This window comes from Dendronephthya gigantea, unplaced genomic scaffold (assembly GCF_004324835.1).
Source record: "Dendronephthya gigantea isolate DGI-Jeju-01 unplaced genomic scaffold, DenGig_1.0 000001F, whole genome shotgun sequence".
Lineage (NCBI taxonomy): Eukaryota > Metazoa > Cnidaria > Anthozoa > Malacalcyonacea > Nephtheidae > Dendronephthya > Dendronephthya gigantea.
Genome location: NW_021163011.1, coordinates 846,306 through 857,946, shown reverse-complemented (window position 1 = coordinate 857,946; position 11,641 = coordinate 846,306). Strand labels below are relative to the sequence as shown.

The 11,641-nt window shown below is 34.5% G+C and overlaps 2 long non-coding RNA genes across 2 annotated transcripts; both read right to left on the bottom strand.

Moving 5' to 3' along the window:
* Positions 1–703: 703 nt before the first annotated feature.
* On the bottom strand, positions 704–2,436 carry LOC114523750. The gene is made up of 3 exons (XR_003687054.1): positions 2,347–2,436; positions 1,898–2,003; positions 704–989 (listed from the first exon to the last, which is right to left on the bottom strand). It is a non-coding gene; the product is annotated as an uncharacterized LOC114523750 (long non-coding RNA).
* A 4,639-nt stretch (positions 2,437–7,075) lies between these two features.
* On the bottom strand, positions 7,076–8,302 carry LOC114526922. Its single transcript, XR_003687376.1, has 3 exons — positions 8,225–8,302; positions 7,698–7,895; positions 7,076–7,462 (listed from the first exon to the last, which is right to left on the bottom strand). It is a non-coding gene; the product is annotated as an uncharacterized LOC114526922 (long non-coding RNA).
* Between the last annotated feature and the right edge of the window lie 3,339 nt (positions 8,303–11,641).

Sequence of the window (11,641 nt, the reverse complement as noted above, 5' to 3'; positions counted from 1 at the left end):
ACATTGATGATCGAGTTCAACATTGGGCAGCTGCCCCCACTGGCCACTGTCTTTGCTATTGGGCGCAGCCCTGTGCCCTTTTGTACCAATAATACTTAACTAGTTAACTTTCAGCCAAGGCAATGTTATGGTGAATCACGAAATGTGCTCTTTTCCTGAAACTCTGCCCCCGCTGCCCTAAACTCTTTTCTGTGCAAGTGAGCTCGGGGATCCGCGGGGAAACTGTGAAATCAGCTTGGGAATGTAAAAATTTACACTCTTGGAACCTATCTGCCTTTGGAACACAAATTGCCTGACTTATAACAAATATTGCCCTAACAGCACAAAGGCTTCATTTAAAAAAAACCCATTCATTTCTCAATCTCATCATCGTGGCCTTTATCAGTATATTTCTCGGAGAAAAATATAATTTTGATATTCAGGATTCATTTCGAATACCTTTAAGATTGCATTTTGTACCCTGGGATAAATCTTAATTTTGCTGTGGCGGACCACTTTAAATCAACATCGATATCAATTAGTATCAACATAGGGTATCAACGAATAGGCCTGATGTTATGCCACGGAATTATATATAGAGGTGAAAGAGAATATATAACCGCTGCCTTCACACTTCAGTGCGCTAAAAACTAGGAACTTTTCAACAAATTCAAAGCCAACATGCTCACTCTTTTTTATATAATTTAATTCATCAATTGTGGTTACGTAATTATTGATAGACTATTATATATTGCAGCAATCATTTTTATTTTTATTGCTACTCATCTATATTATATAGCTACACTGATAATTATACATTAAATGCTCACTGATGCAGCCCCAACTCTTAATTTCTCAATTTCTTCATACTTAGATGATTTTCGGATACGCCGGCTTGTCGACCTGCGTGCAGCGCTTTTTGCAAGCGATGAAGCTAGGGTCCCCTTGGCATTGAGAATAGTAGTTCAAACATTCATCACAGTCCCAATAACACGTAAAAGGAGGGTCGGCTAGAATGAAGAAATTTTGAATTATTTTCGAGAATGAGTATATATTGTGATTTAGCATATATAAGAACTATAGGTTGTTAATTTGTTAAATCCTTGTTTTTACTTTGCTAACCCGGAACGAGGATGATGTACCAATGGGAAATCTATTCCTGGGGCACTGTTTTGCAAAGCTTTCGAAAACAGGCCTCCAACTGACGAATTCCGGCACTGATGCCCGATATGTCCGATAAAGCCACAAAGTTTTACAATTATTTTGATTTTATACCCGGTCCAAAGCTATATCGTGGCATACAGTTGTTGTCATTGACATGAAGAAAAATTCAGCTTGTTGTAGCTAGCTTTCAGTCAAACTATCGGCTGGCACTTTACTGGCTTGTAGCTGTGGTGCGCCAGGCAAACGTCCTTCTGGAGGTAGCCTAATATTATAATTTACCAAACGGATAAATGGAATTCATGCCGAAACAGTTTTTTAAATTCACATTTTCGAAATTAAAACTTATATAGTTTTTTTTTATGAATTCAAAGAGATCTAAAATAGGCCTTTTTTATACTCAGTTTTTTATGATTTATATCATACTCATCTTACCTACATATTTACACTTTTATTATCCCTGTATAAGTGGAAAACAGCCTTATGGCGATAAAAGTAAACAGTATAGCGAGTACTCAAAAAGATGAAATATGAGAATTTAATCTTATATAAGCAACCAGGCGAGGCCGGTGTTTTCAAAACATGTCGATTTGTGGATACTACTTTTTTCAGAGAATAGTTTTCCCCCGCAATTTTGTAACAGATGTGCATGTTTGAAAGAAAAAATAGTAAAAAAAAAGAATTGGATGACCCCTTTAAAAGATTTGTTCTGTAAAGCTCCGTAACTGAAAATACCATGATATAATATTTTCCTTACGATTGCAAGTTCTGATGTATTTCGATCCACAATATTGTGAACGACGCTCGGACGCAAGAATGACATGAATACAAACAAGAACGAATAGGACAATCTTCATCTTTCGCTAAAAAAAGCGTGTAATAGATTAAAAATCATATAGCTAAAGTTTAGTCCAAAAACATTACTTGGGTTATAAATAGGTTATAAATATTTCGCCTATAAATGTAGGAATCTACTGGCATTGTTCTTTAATTAAACACTTCTTAATCTACTGGTATTGTTCTTGAAACATTTCACACCATGCTAGTAGAATGACAAGCTTTCGCCCGTCAGAAACGATATATATATGCGAAGAACTACACATTATTTCGCCTCATATGTGTATGCCTTAGCTCCATGTGTTTGGACAATAAGTCATGCATATCTATTTACATGTTTTAGTGATTCGTGAAACTTGATTGACTTACCTTTACAACTTTTTTTAAGCTTTGTAATATAAAATCCAGATGGAGCTTCAGAAAGTGTGTGAGAGCTGCATGAAAACGCCTTCTTTTATACCCGCGGGCAACGTTTTTATGCCCACGGTCTGCATCAGCTTTATCTTCTTAACTCGCATGGCCTTAAGTGTGTATTGAAAGCTCAATAAATTGGCCTTCCTTTCAGCCTTATCTTTATTATAATAATAGAATGCAAGATGTTTAAGATTAAGCTTCTACCACGTTGAAACAGTGTCTAATATATTATGCAAAGTGCTATAATTTGGAACATTTCGTCTGACTCTGCATGACAGTGCCCCAAGCAATAAACCTATATATGACCTATATATAATTTATATGGGTGCATATTATATGTTTATATATATATATAGAATGGCAGGGTAATATGGTTAAAATATTTTAGATTAATAATATCTCGCATCAATTTGATATTAATTTCCAACATGATGTATATATATGATAATATACTAGCTGATTCAACAGTATAATTCTTTAATATGGATATTTAAGACCTACGGCTGAATGAATTTAAAGGTGAAGTCAATTTAAATTTCTATAATTTCTATATAATTTCGAGATGTTAGGCCAAAAAGAAATTTTGGCGAAAAACAAATGAAATGGTGGTTTTTTCGCGATTGTTTTTTTATTTTTGCAATTTAATTTAAATTCAGAATTATTATGAGGATAATTTGATTATAATATATTTTCAAATATATTGAGAAAGTAACTTAATTGCGCACATGTCATTTGAATTAAAAAAATTCTTACAGCCAGCTCTTCTCATTAATTAAAATATATATATTACAATCTAGCTTCAAGATAAGAACGCCCTAAACTGCTATGGATGGAACAGTCTCACGTTAATACCTGGTTTTAATATGTCCTCATATAGCTATATACTACTTTCTATTGTCGGTGAATCAACGAAGTAGATAATTTTTTGGGTATAGATAAAGCTTTTTTATGCATCAATGATCACCGACAGTAGCCATCGCCGATAGGTTAGGATGTAGGAAAACTAGACTTAATCGGGCCTTGTGAGAATGCAACATACATGCAGCTCTAGGTGAGAAAACAATAATTAGATGTGCTTCATGATATCGCAGTCAAATAGGAAAGAAGCTCTATATAATTATTCACACGGATGTCATGAGGGCAATCAATCAGTAACAAAGGCGAGGTTTTTATTCAATGAGCAACATTGAGATATTCACTAAGCCTGAGGCGAATAACTGTTCTAAGGCTCTGTTATCGTGCAATTTTTCACGCAACTGCAATACAATGCTACTTTTGAGAGATGTAAATTTGGGAACTATATATGTGAAACCTTTGTCTTTATTCTCATTTACATGGACTGCGATTTTATGTCCGATCTACTTCTTTTGATATAGATGTGAACAAGTGATTAGGTACGAAGACTCTGATGTATAAAAGCTCTTATTTGAACATCAGTAACTAAATCACTCGTTCGCATCTATAAAAAAAGAAGAAAATCGCACATAAACTCGCAGCAAACGAGCCATTACATGCACTTACAATTTTAAACAACTTTGGAGTGTACGCCAAAAGAAGTCATCACAGTAAGAATTTTGCATTTGAAAATCCTAAAATCCTAATTGTGTGTACCAAATATTAGAATGAAATAACTCAGTGTTATTTGGCTTACACATTTTCAGCAATTAAAACTTAATTAGGATTTGCAGTTTGAAAATTCCCACTGCATGCATGATGTGGTTGATATCTGAAACTTTGACAGTGTAAAACGGACATTACAAATTAAGTGATTGTTTTCACAGTGTATACGAGCACTGAAATATTTCCATTTGCAAAAGTCGGTCTTGCTTCGCTACTGTCAAAGGGTCATGCGCATATAGCTAAAGCGCGTTTTCCACTAGGCGACTTTTTTCGCGCGAACAGATAAAAAGTGGGAAGCGATTCCATTCACAAGTGGGAAGCGATTCCAATCACATCGCTAGATTTCAGATATCGCTTCGCGCGAATAAATTCGCCTAGTAGAAAACGGGCTTAACACATATACATTATACCTATATATTGCTATTAGAAAGACGGAGTACTAGTTTTAATGCAACGCTTTTAGGCCTAGATAAAGTTCCCGGACCATATGTTATAACCGCTTTCTAGCGGTGCTGATAATTATTCAACATGACGATAAATACAATCTCTTGAGATGTTTGGCGGCATGAAGATATTGTGCCAGTCAGCCAGCGCATCTGTCTCGCTTCGTAATAGCTCCCCCACACACACATGCAGGACGCGGTTCGGCCGTTGACAAGTAAAATCAATTTTGAAAGAAAATATTTTGAGTTAAGGACACAAGAAATATCATAATGCATGTACAATAGTATATTAGGGCCTCCTAAGACAAGGGATTTATTTGTCGACAACTAATTGTGATTGACAGCTATATAACGATAACGACAAATAAGAGATTCAGGCTTATGGTGTCCACACATTAGCACAAATACTATCGCTTATTTGATTTAGCAAGCGATACGGAGAGGTTGAAAAACCAGCTGATAAAATAGCGAAGATCAAAAAACAGTCGACAACAACAAAAGTTTCCACAAACTAGAAAAACACCGAAGAATGTAATAATTTGGATTTCAGTTGTCTACAACTTCCGAGACAAACTTCGCTTTTTACGGTTATCAATAAATTTTAGGCGATCTCAAATATTACCAATGGCGTAGCCAGCATCGATAATTGGGGGGCCGATATTTATATATTCATGTTAACACACTGTAAAGACAATTGATTTGAAAATAAATTAATCCTGTGTATCATGAAGATATGAATATGGACCCCCCAAATTATCGTGCTACTACCCCACTGGCACTGAGAATACGGTGACATGATCAAACTTAATTGCTTTTAAAACTGAAGTAAAAATTTAAAAATTCGTAAAAAAGCGTCGCTGTCCGGTCTGTGTACAAAAGCGAACGTGACAAAGTTGAATATAATCACTGATGTGTAACCGCCCGCACGTGTATTCGAGTGAGCGAAGGGAGGTTTTCCACTAGGCTTAATTTTACGATTACCGATAGAATTGACCAACCAAAATCGTGTAATGCTACGATTTAACCACGCAAAATGTATAGCTATTACGAGATTTATACAATTGGCCCCTATAGCCGCTCTTCAATGTTTGGGAATAGAAAAGCCGAGAAAATTAGAGTTATTGCTGTTTGATCATGAATCTTTCCCACTGCCACCGCCTATGTTAATATTTTGGTGTTCATTGACTGCGAAAACAACGAATTTCTAAAGAATGAATAATGATAATAACATAAAATTTGCTACTGATGGCAAATTGATTTGCCATGGCCACGCCACTGATCTTTCCATGATCCCGATTATAAAAGAAGAGGCTTATGCCATATGCGTGGTCTGCTTTGCCTCAATGTAAATATTTGCTAATATCCTATATGCGTGCTTACATAAATTATCTTAGGTACTTGGACGAGCCATATTTTTGAGGTTTAAACACTGTTTTTTATACACAAACCATCTCATCTGAGCAAGTATAAATGTGTGTATCACCTAATTGGCGCCCCTAGACTGTTTGGGCCCTCACCAATTCCAAATGCCCGATAGGTCAGTCCGTCCCTGTTTTTGTTACGGGAAATCGATCATCGTACAACAGAGTTCCATTCTAAAACACTCTGCTATAGGAATGGCATCTTGCTAAAAAGCGGCAAAATGCTCTATAGCGTTGATGAATTTTCATTCCAAACTTCAATAGACATTAACCACGCGATTGATAAAGGATCATTGTTTTTGTTTAGAAGCTTTAAAGTGTTTAATTTCCATTATCGACCAAGTATCCACTTGATCCATACTCTCGGCATTATTATAAAGACGATTTTTACCTGCACCTGCTCCTAGTAGCGACTTGATATCCGGCTCATATGCGACTAGGCTTGCCAGATGGGCTGCCCGCTGTCGGACTAGTTTTGCCGAGAATCTTTTTCAGCGTTCCCGATAAAACGTACAGTTATTCAGCCCGCCGATCTACGGACACTATATAAATTATACGTCTCCATCCGACTTAAGAATCTTCTATGCGTTGTCTTTGGTTGCCATTATAGAAAAGGTTATAATACAACGATAATAAATTTTATTTGTTTAAAAAACATAATTAAAACAAGATAGGACGTAAAAAATAACTATACAAATGCCAAAGTTATACGCAAAAAAGGAAGAAACACACAAAAAAAGAGCTTTACTCAAAACCGTTTCTAAGGATTGAGCATTTGTATCTTTCTCACACTGTTATTTTTAGGGAGTTATTTTAACACCAAAAAAGGGGTCAAAAAAAAAGGTTCAAAATGAGTAGCTTTTTGGAGTAACAAATAACTCCACTTCTGGTGTTATAATTTAACACCGCTTTTGGAGTAAATTTAACTCCAATTCTGGACTTAAAACATAACTCCATTTTTGGAGTTAAACACATTTAACACCGTTTTAGGTGTTAGGCCGGTTTTCTACTAGGTAAATTACTTCGATCAAAGGAAATTTTTCGCTTGATTTTCTTTTCAATTGTGATCTATCCAGTAAATCCGCCTCGGTTTAATTTCACAATTGAAAAGATAAATAAATTGAGCGAAATATTCCGTTCCATCGAAGATTTCTACCTATAATACCGATCGAGTCAACAAACAATGCAGCACAAATATCGTTATTATATTATTATAATATTGAATACATGAGATCAATTACATTTCTGTTTGAGTACAGCAAGTCAACTACGCATTAAAGGAATTGCTTCTATAGTATAGCTCTTTAATACTTTTTATTTACACTTTAACACACATGCACATTTGCAAAAAATTTAGAAAATGTTTTTAAGTTGAGTACCATGCATGCCTAGAACATAATGGTATAGTCATTAAGACACTGGTTGTTCAGTTCTACTAGAGTTCTACTAAGCTAAGACTCACTCTACCAAGATGATGACCTGGCTGTATAAGCAATACTGATCCACGTTTCTTCTTTTACAATTTTCTTCGTAGTAAAATTTTCGGAGGTTTCCTGTTGTGCCAATTGCACGAAACGAGTCTTCAATCTACGAACAAATAGAAAAATTGCATGTATATGAGTGTAAATTCGAGTAGTGTGCTTTGTATGCATATAACAGAGCACATTGTTCAACAGACCTTCAAAATCTATATGTTCTATGTGATCCACAATGCAAACATACTCAAACAAATGAGCAGAAACATGTGAGTATAAGGAAGGAATAATTTCAAGTAACTTAGGCTTAGCTAATATAAAAAGAATAGGAAAAAAATTCCACATACCTAGATTTACTGCATCATGGTAAGTTGCTTCGTCCATTGAGAATTGAACAGTTATTTTGGGGTTGTTTTCAACATCGTTTCGCTAGGTTAGGGCCTGGTTAGGGCTTTCTTGTATTGAAATTTGTGTTTGAGTTTCCCATTGGCATTGCTTTTTCTACCCTCTACCGGGCATTGTGGACTTCTGTCCTTCTACTGCTTCTAAAGATACGAATTCGAATTGTTATAGACTATTAAAATATCCCAGGAACTTTAAGGTAAATATCGGAGGCTCGCGATATCATGTATTCATGCTCATCAGAAACAAAAAAATACTTCGCCGTCAGTTTTGCGACTGAAAAACTCTTTTGGCAACAGCCCCACAGAAAAAATAAATCGACCAGCATCAAAAATTATAGAAACAACTATTTGAAAAACATTTTAGAATCAAACTATAAGAATCTTGCAATAAATTTGTCTGTTTTTGCAGGCCAAGTTAACACAATAAAAAGGCGGGAAGACTAAATGCAAGAAAAACTTCAAATATTTACCTTAAAATAGCTCGCACTAGTCGCCAAATCCAGCTTTTCGCATCCAAAATCGCAAGTCCTCTACTAAGTTTACAATTTTTGAATGAAAAGTACCGAGAAAGAGAACTTTTTACGGAGCAAGCGAGGGCTTCGTGTGTACTTTGCAAATATTTCGCCAAGAAAGACCCGGCCACTGAGCTGTATAAAGACCTGAAGTCTTAGCATAGGGTGTCCCTGGCAATTCAACCCACATCATGAGGTTTTCTTTTTCTTGATTAGTTGACTCAGTTTGTCTTGATTTTAAAATCAACTGTCAAAATTTAAAATGAAAGTTAATGTTAGGACACTATCAGTAATGTTTTTTGCTTTATTAATTTTTGAACATATTCTGTGGTACCTAACAAACACTTATTTCTTCAGTTTAATTAATCTATGATTTGATGTTGTTGGTGATTTTGTATAAATGTTATTGAGGTCTCCAAGTGGGACAATGGAAAAGACATATAAATTAATTACTTTTCATACATGAAAATTTAACTTTCATGAGCCCTCAAGAATGTTAATTCAAAAGGTCAAATTTTTTAAAATTGATTTCTGATTAAAACCTGCCTTGCAATACATATTGTGTATAATTATAGCTCTAAATTATCTGCACAGTTTAATGCTTGATTCACATGATCTGCACTGTTCAATGCATGGTTCTTTGACAGATAATATTAACACAAAATAGTTTTTTTAAAAAATTGTATTTATAGCCTTATGAATATATATAGCTTCATAATCATATATAACATGTTTAAGGGTCAGTTTTGAGAGATGTATTACTTAAAATTTTGTAGCATAAAAGACCACATTTGATATGGAAGACTGCAAATCACCAAGCTTTTAAATGCCACTTAACTCTCACATATATATGTTATCCAAAAATGCACCAATCAAATGTTTATAGCACTTCTTGGTTGTGTAAATAGCTAATGTGCATTTGAGCATTACACTCAAATATTGACAACCTTTCAGACAATTATTAAAAAGAACCAGAAATGGATATTACAATGTCCCATATTACCTGGTTATTTTAAGGTGATCCTGAATATAAAAATAAAGAAGATTCATTGCAAAATAATTCAGTAACAAAAAACAGGAAAATTTTTATTATTTGATTTATTATAAACTGAAATAAACAAGCATGCCTGGATTTCTTGCACATAAAGAGGTTAAAAATAGTTTTATTGAATAATTCATGAATAAATCATGTTTTAAAGTACCAAAAATATAAACCTGGGGAATTCGCATTTCCATAAATATATCAAATGAGCTCTTTTATATAGTTTGTTTGAAAATTTGATTTCGAAAAAACTTCAATTAAGGCCTTCCAGGCTAGAACTACAAGACCGTAAGTTATGATATTTTTAATGCGCTGAATACCTTATATAATAATGCGCTATACGATGTATAACGATCGGTTGTCAATGCTTTAATCAAAGCCGATCGACCATGTATTTCGCTATTTAACGGTTGATTCTATGACATTTATCGTTATAAACTTACCAGAACTATCCGAGGCAATCTTTTCATCACGTATTCTGATGTAGTAAATGATTTCAATACAAGATTTTGTTCAATTTCAATAAAAATTATCATTAACGCGATGTGCATCACCAATCTTCACTCCTTGTTTTCAAATCTCCATTATGAATATATAATGAGAGGAATTTCACTCCAAAAATGGAGTTACTTTCTCTAACCCCTCTAGATGGGATTATTTTGGCATACTAATCAACGTTCGAAGACCTCGTTACTCCACCGAGGAGTTAATATAACTCTAAAAGTGGTGTCAAAATAGCACCAAAATTTAACACCCCGAAAAATGAAATTTGGGTGTTTCTCAGAATATCGTTCCCTAAAGTTTTTCCTTGCTTTAGAGTGCAGGTTAATCAGTGAATTTCGCGTTGACCTAAAATTGTTGTGATATGCTTCGCTCGAATTGATAACGGCCTCCAAAGTAAAAACAGCCAGAGCATTCCGCAATCTAATTTTATTGTCGTTAACTTCTCAGAAAGTACGTTCAACCTTTGCACTGCTTTGCATTACAAGAAATTTGTGACATGGTGATTTGCATATAAACTAATTTGCATATGACTTTGAACAATAATGGCCTTTAACTTTTATTATAAAATACATATAGCAAAAGTACAACACCTAAAATTGCCGTCACCCTGCATGTTGCCCACTGTTTTCCGACCTCTGGAATAGAACGGTCGTTTTACAACGCCTTTGATCGAGTTACTTACCCTGGGTGTTTCTACGCGCTGCCCAACTGACTGTGTTCAAATTTGTATAATAATACGCTTTGTATGGTTGAACTGCCTTGACTGATGATGACTGAGACTAATAATATTTCTAATGTGCAACTGCAGAAAAAATCCGGACCGTACAGGAAAATCAAGTTATCAATTGATGATCATAATTGTGCTAGGAATAGTTTTAAATACTACAATTTTTAGCGAAATTTCAATTCCTTTTTAAACAGATTGACCTAGTAAAAATAAATTGTTCCATATCAAAATCATTTTAACGAAATTGACGAATAAATTTAAAGAGGTGTCATACATTTGTTTTTGTTGATAAACCCACAACTTACAAAATATTTGCCTGCTTTAAAATGCAAAATCTACCCATTAACTATTGTTCAAAAACACTCCAAAAATGCTTCAAAATCGTAGATTTTTTTACCATCCATTTGAATAAAAGTTTTTCTGTCGGAAAGCGTCTTTTACATTATCTTTTAATAAATTCATAGACGATCCAGAAGACAGAAGATGTCTTCTAGATTGTCTATGATCAATTTTGAGAGTCAATTTTTCGTATATTTTCAAGAGATCAGTTATGCTCACGCGAACCGAAATTTTAATTTAGCCAATCGCACGTTTGCAAACGTTTGCTATAGTTACCAGTTGTAACTCATCTTAAATTCATGCATGCGCATAACTTACAAAAACGCTCCATGACATGCTGCTAAATTAACTGGAAATTTATCTTTTGTTGAGCGTCCTGATTGTAGCGGTGCATAAAAATGTTAAAAATGGCAGACAACTTTGATTCAGTGAGCTCTATATATACATATATGCAGTAGTAACTTCGCTCATTTGGCTAACTTAAGTAAAGCCAAAGATAGCAGAAATTGAAGGAGCTATTGGAGGACACCCCAGTCTTCCTGCGTGCACGGTCAAACTGAATTCATGTTTATTTTGGCTATTTTCTGATATTTTTGAGTGGGAAATGGTAGAATTTTTAATTAAAGTTAAATGCTGATGCTCTGTGTTTGGATATTTTCACTTAAATTTGCTAAGAAAGGAGTAATATCTCAAAAGAAGTGAGTGTGGGTTGCTGAAGTTTTCGCAAAAAGCAGAATACACTCAAAAATACAAATATAATGTT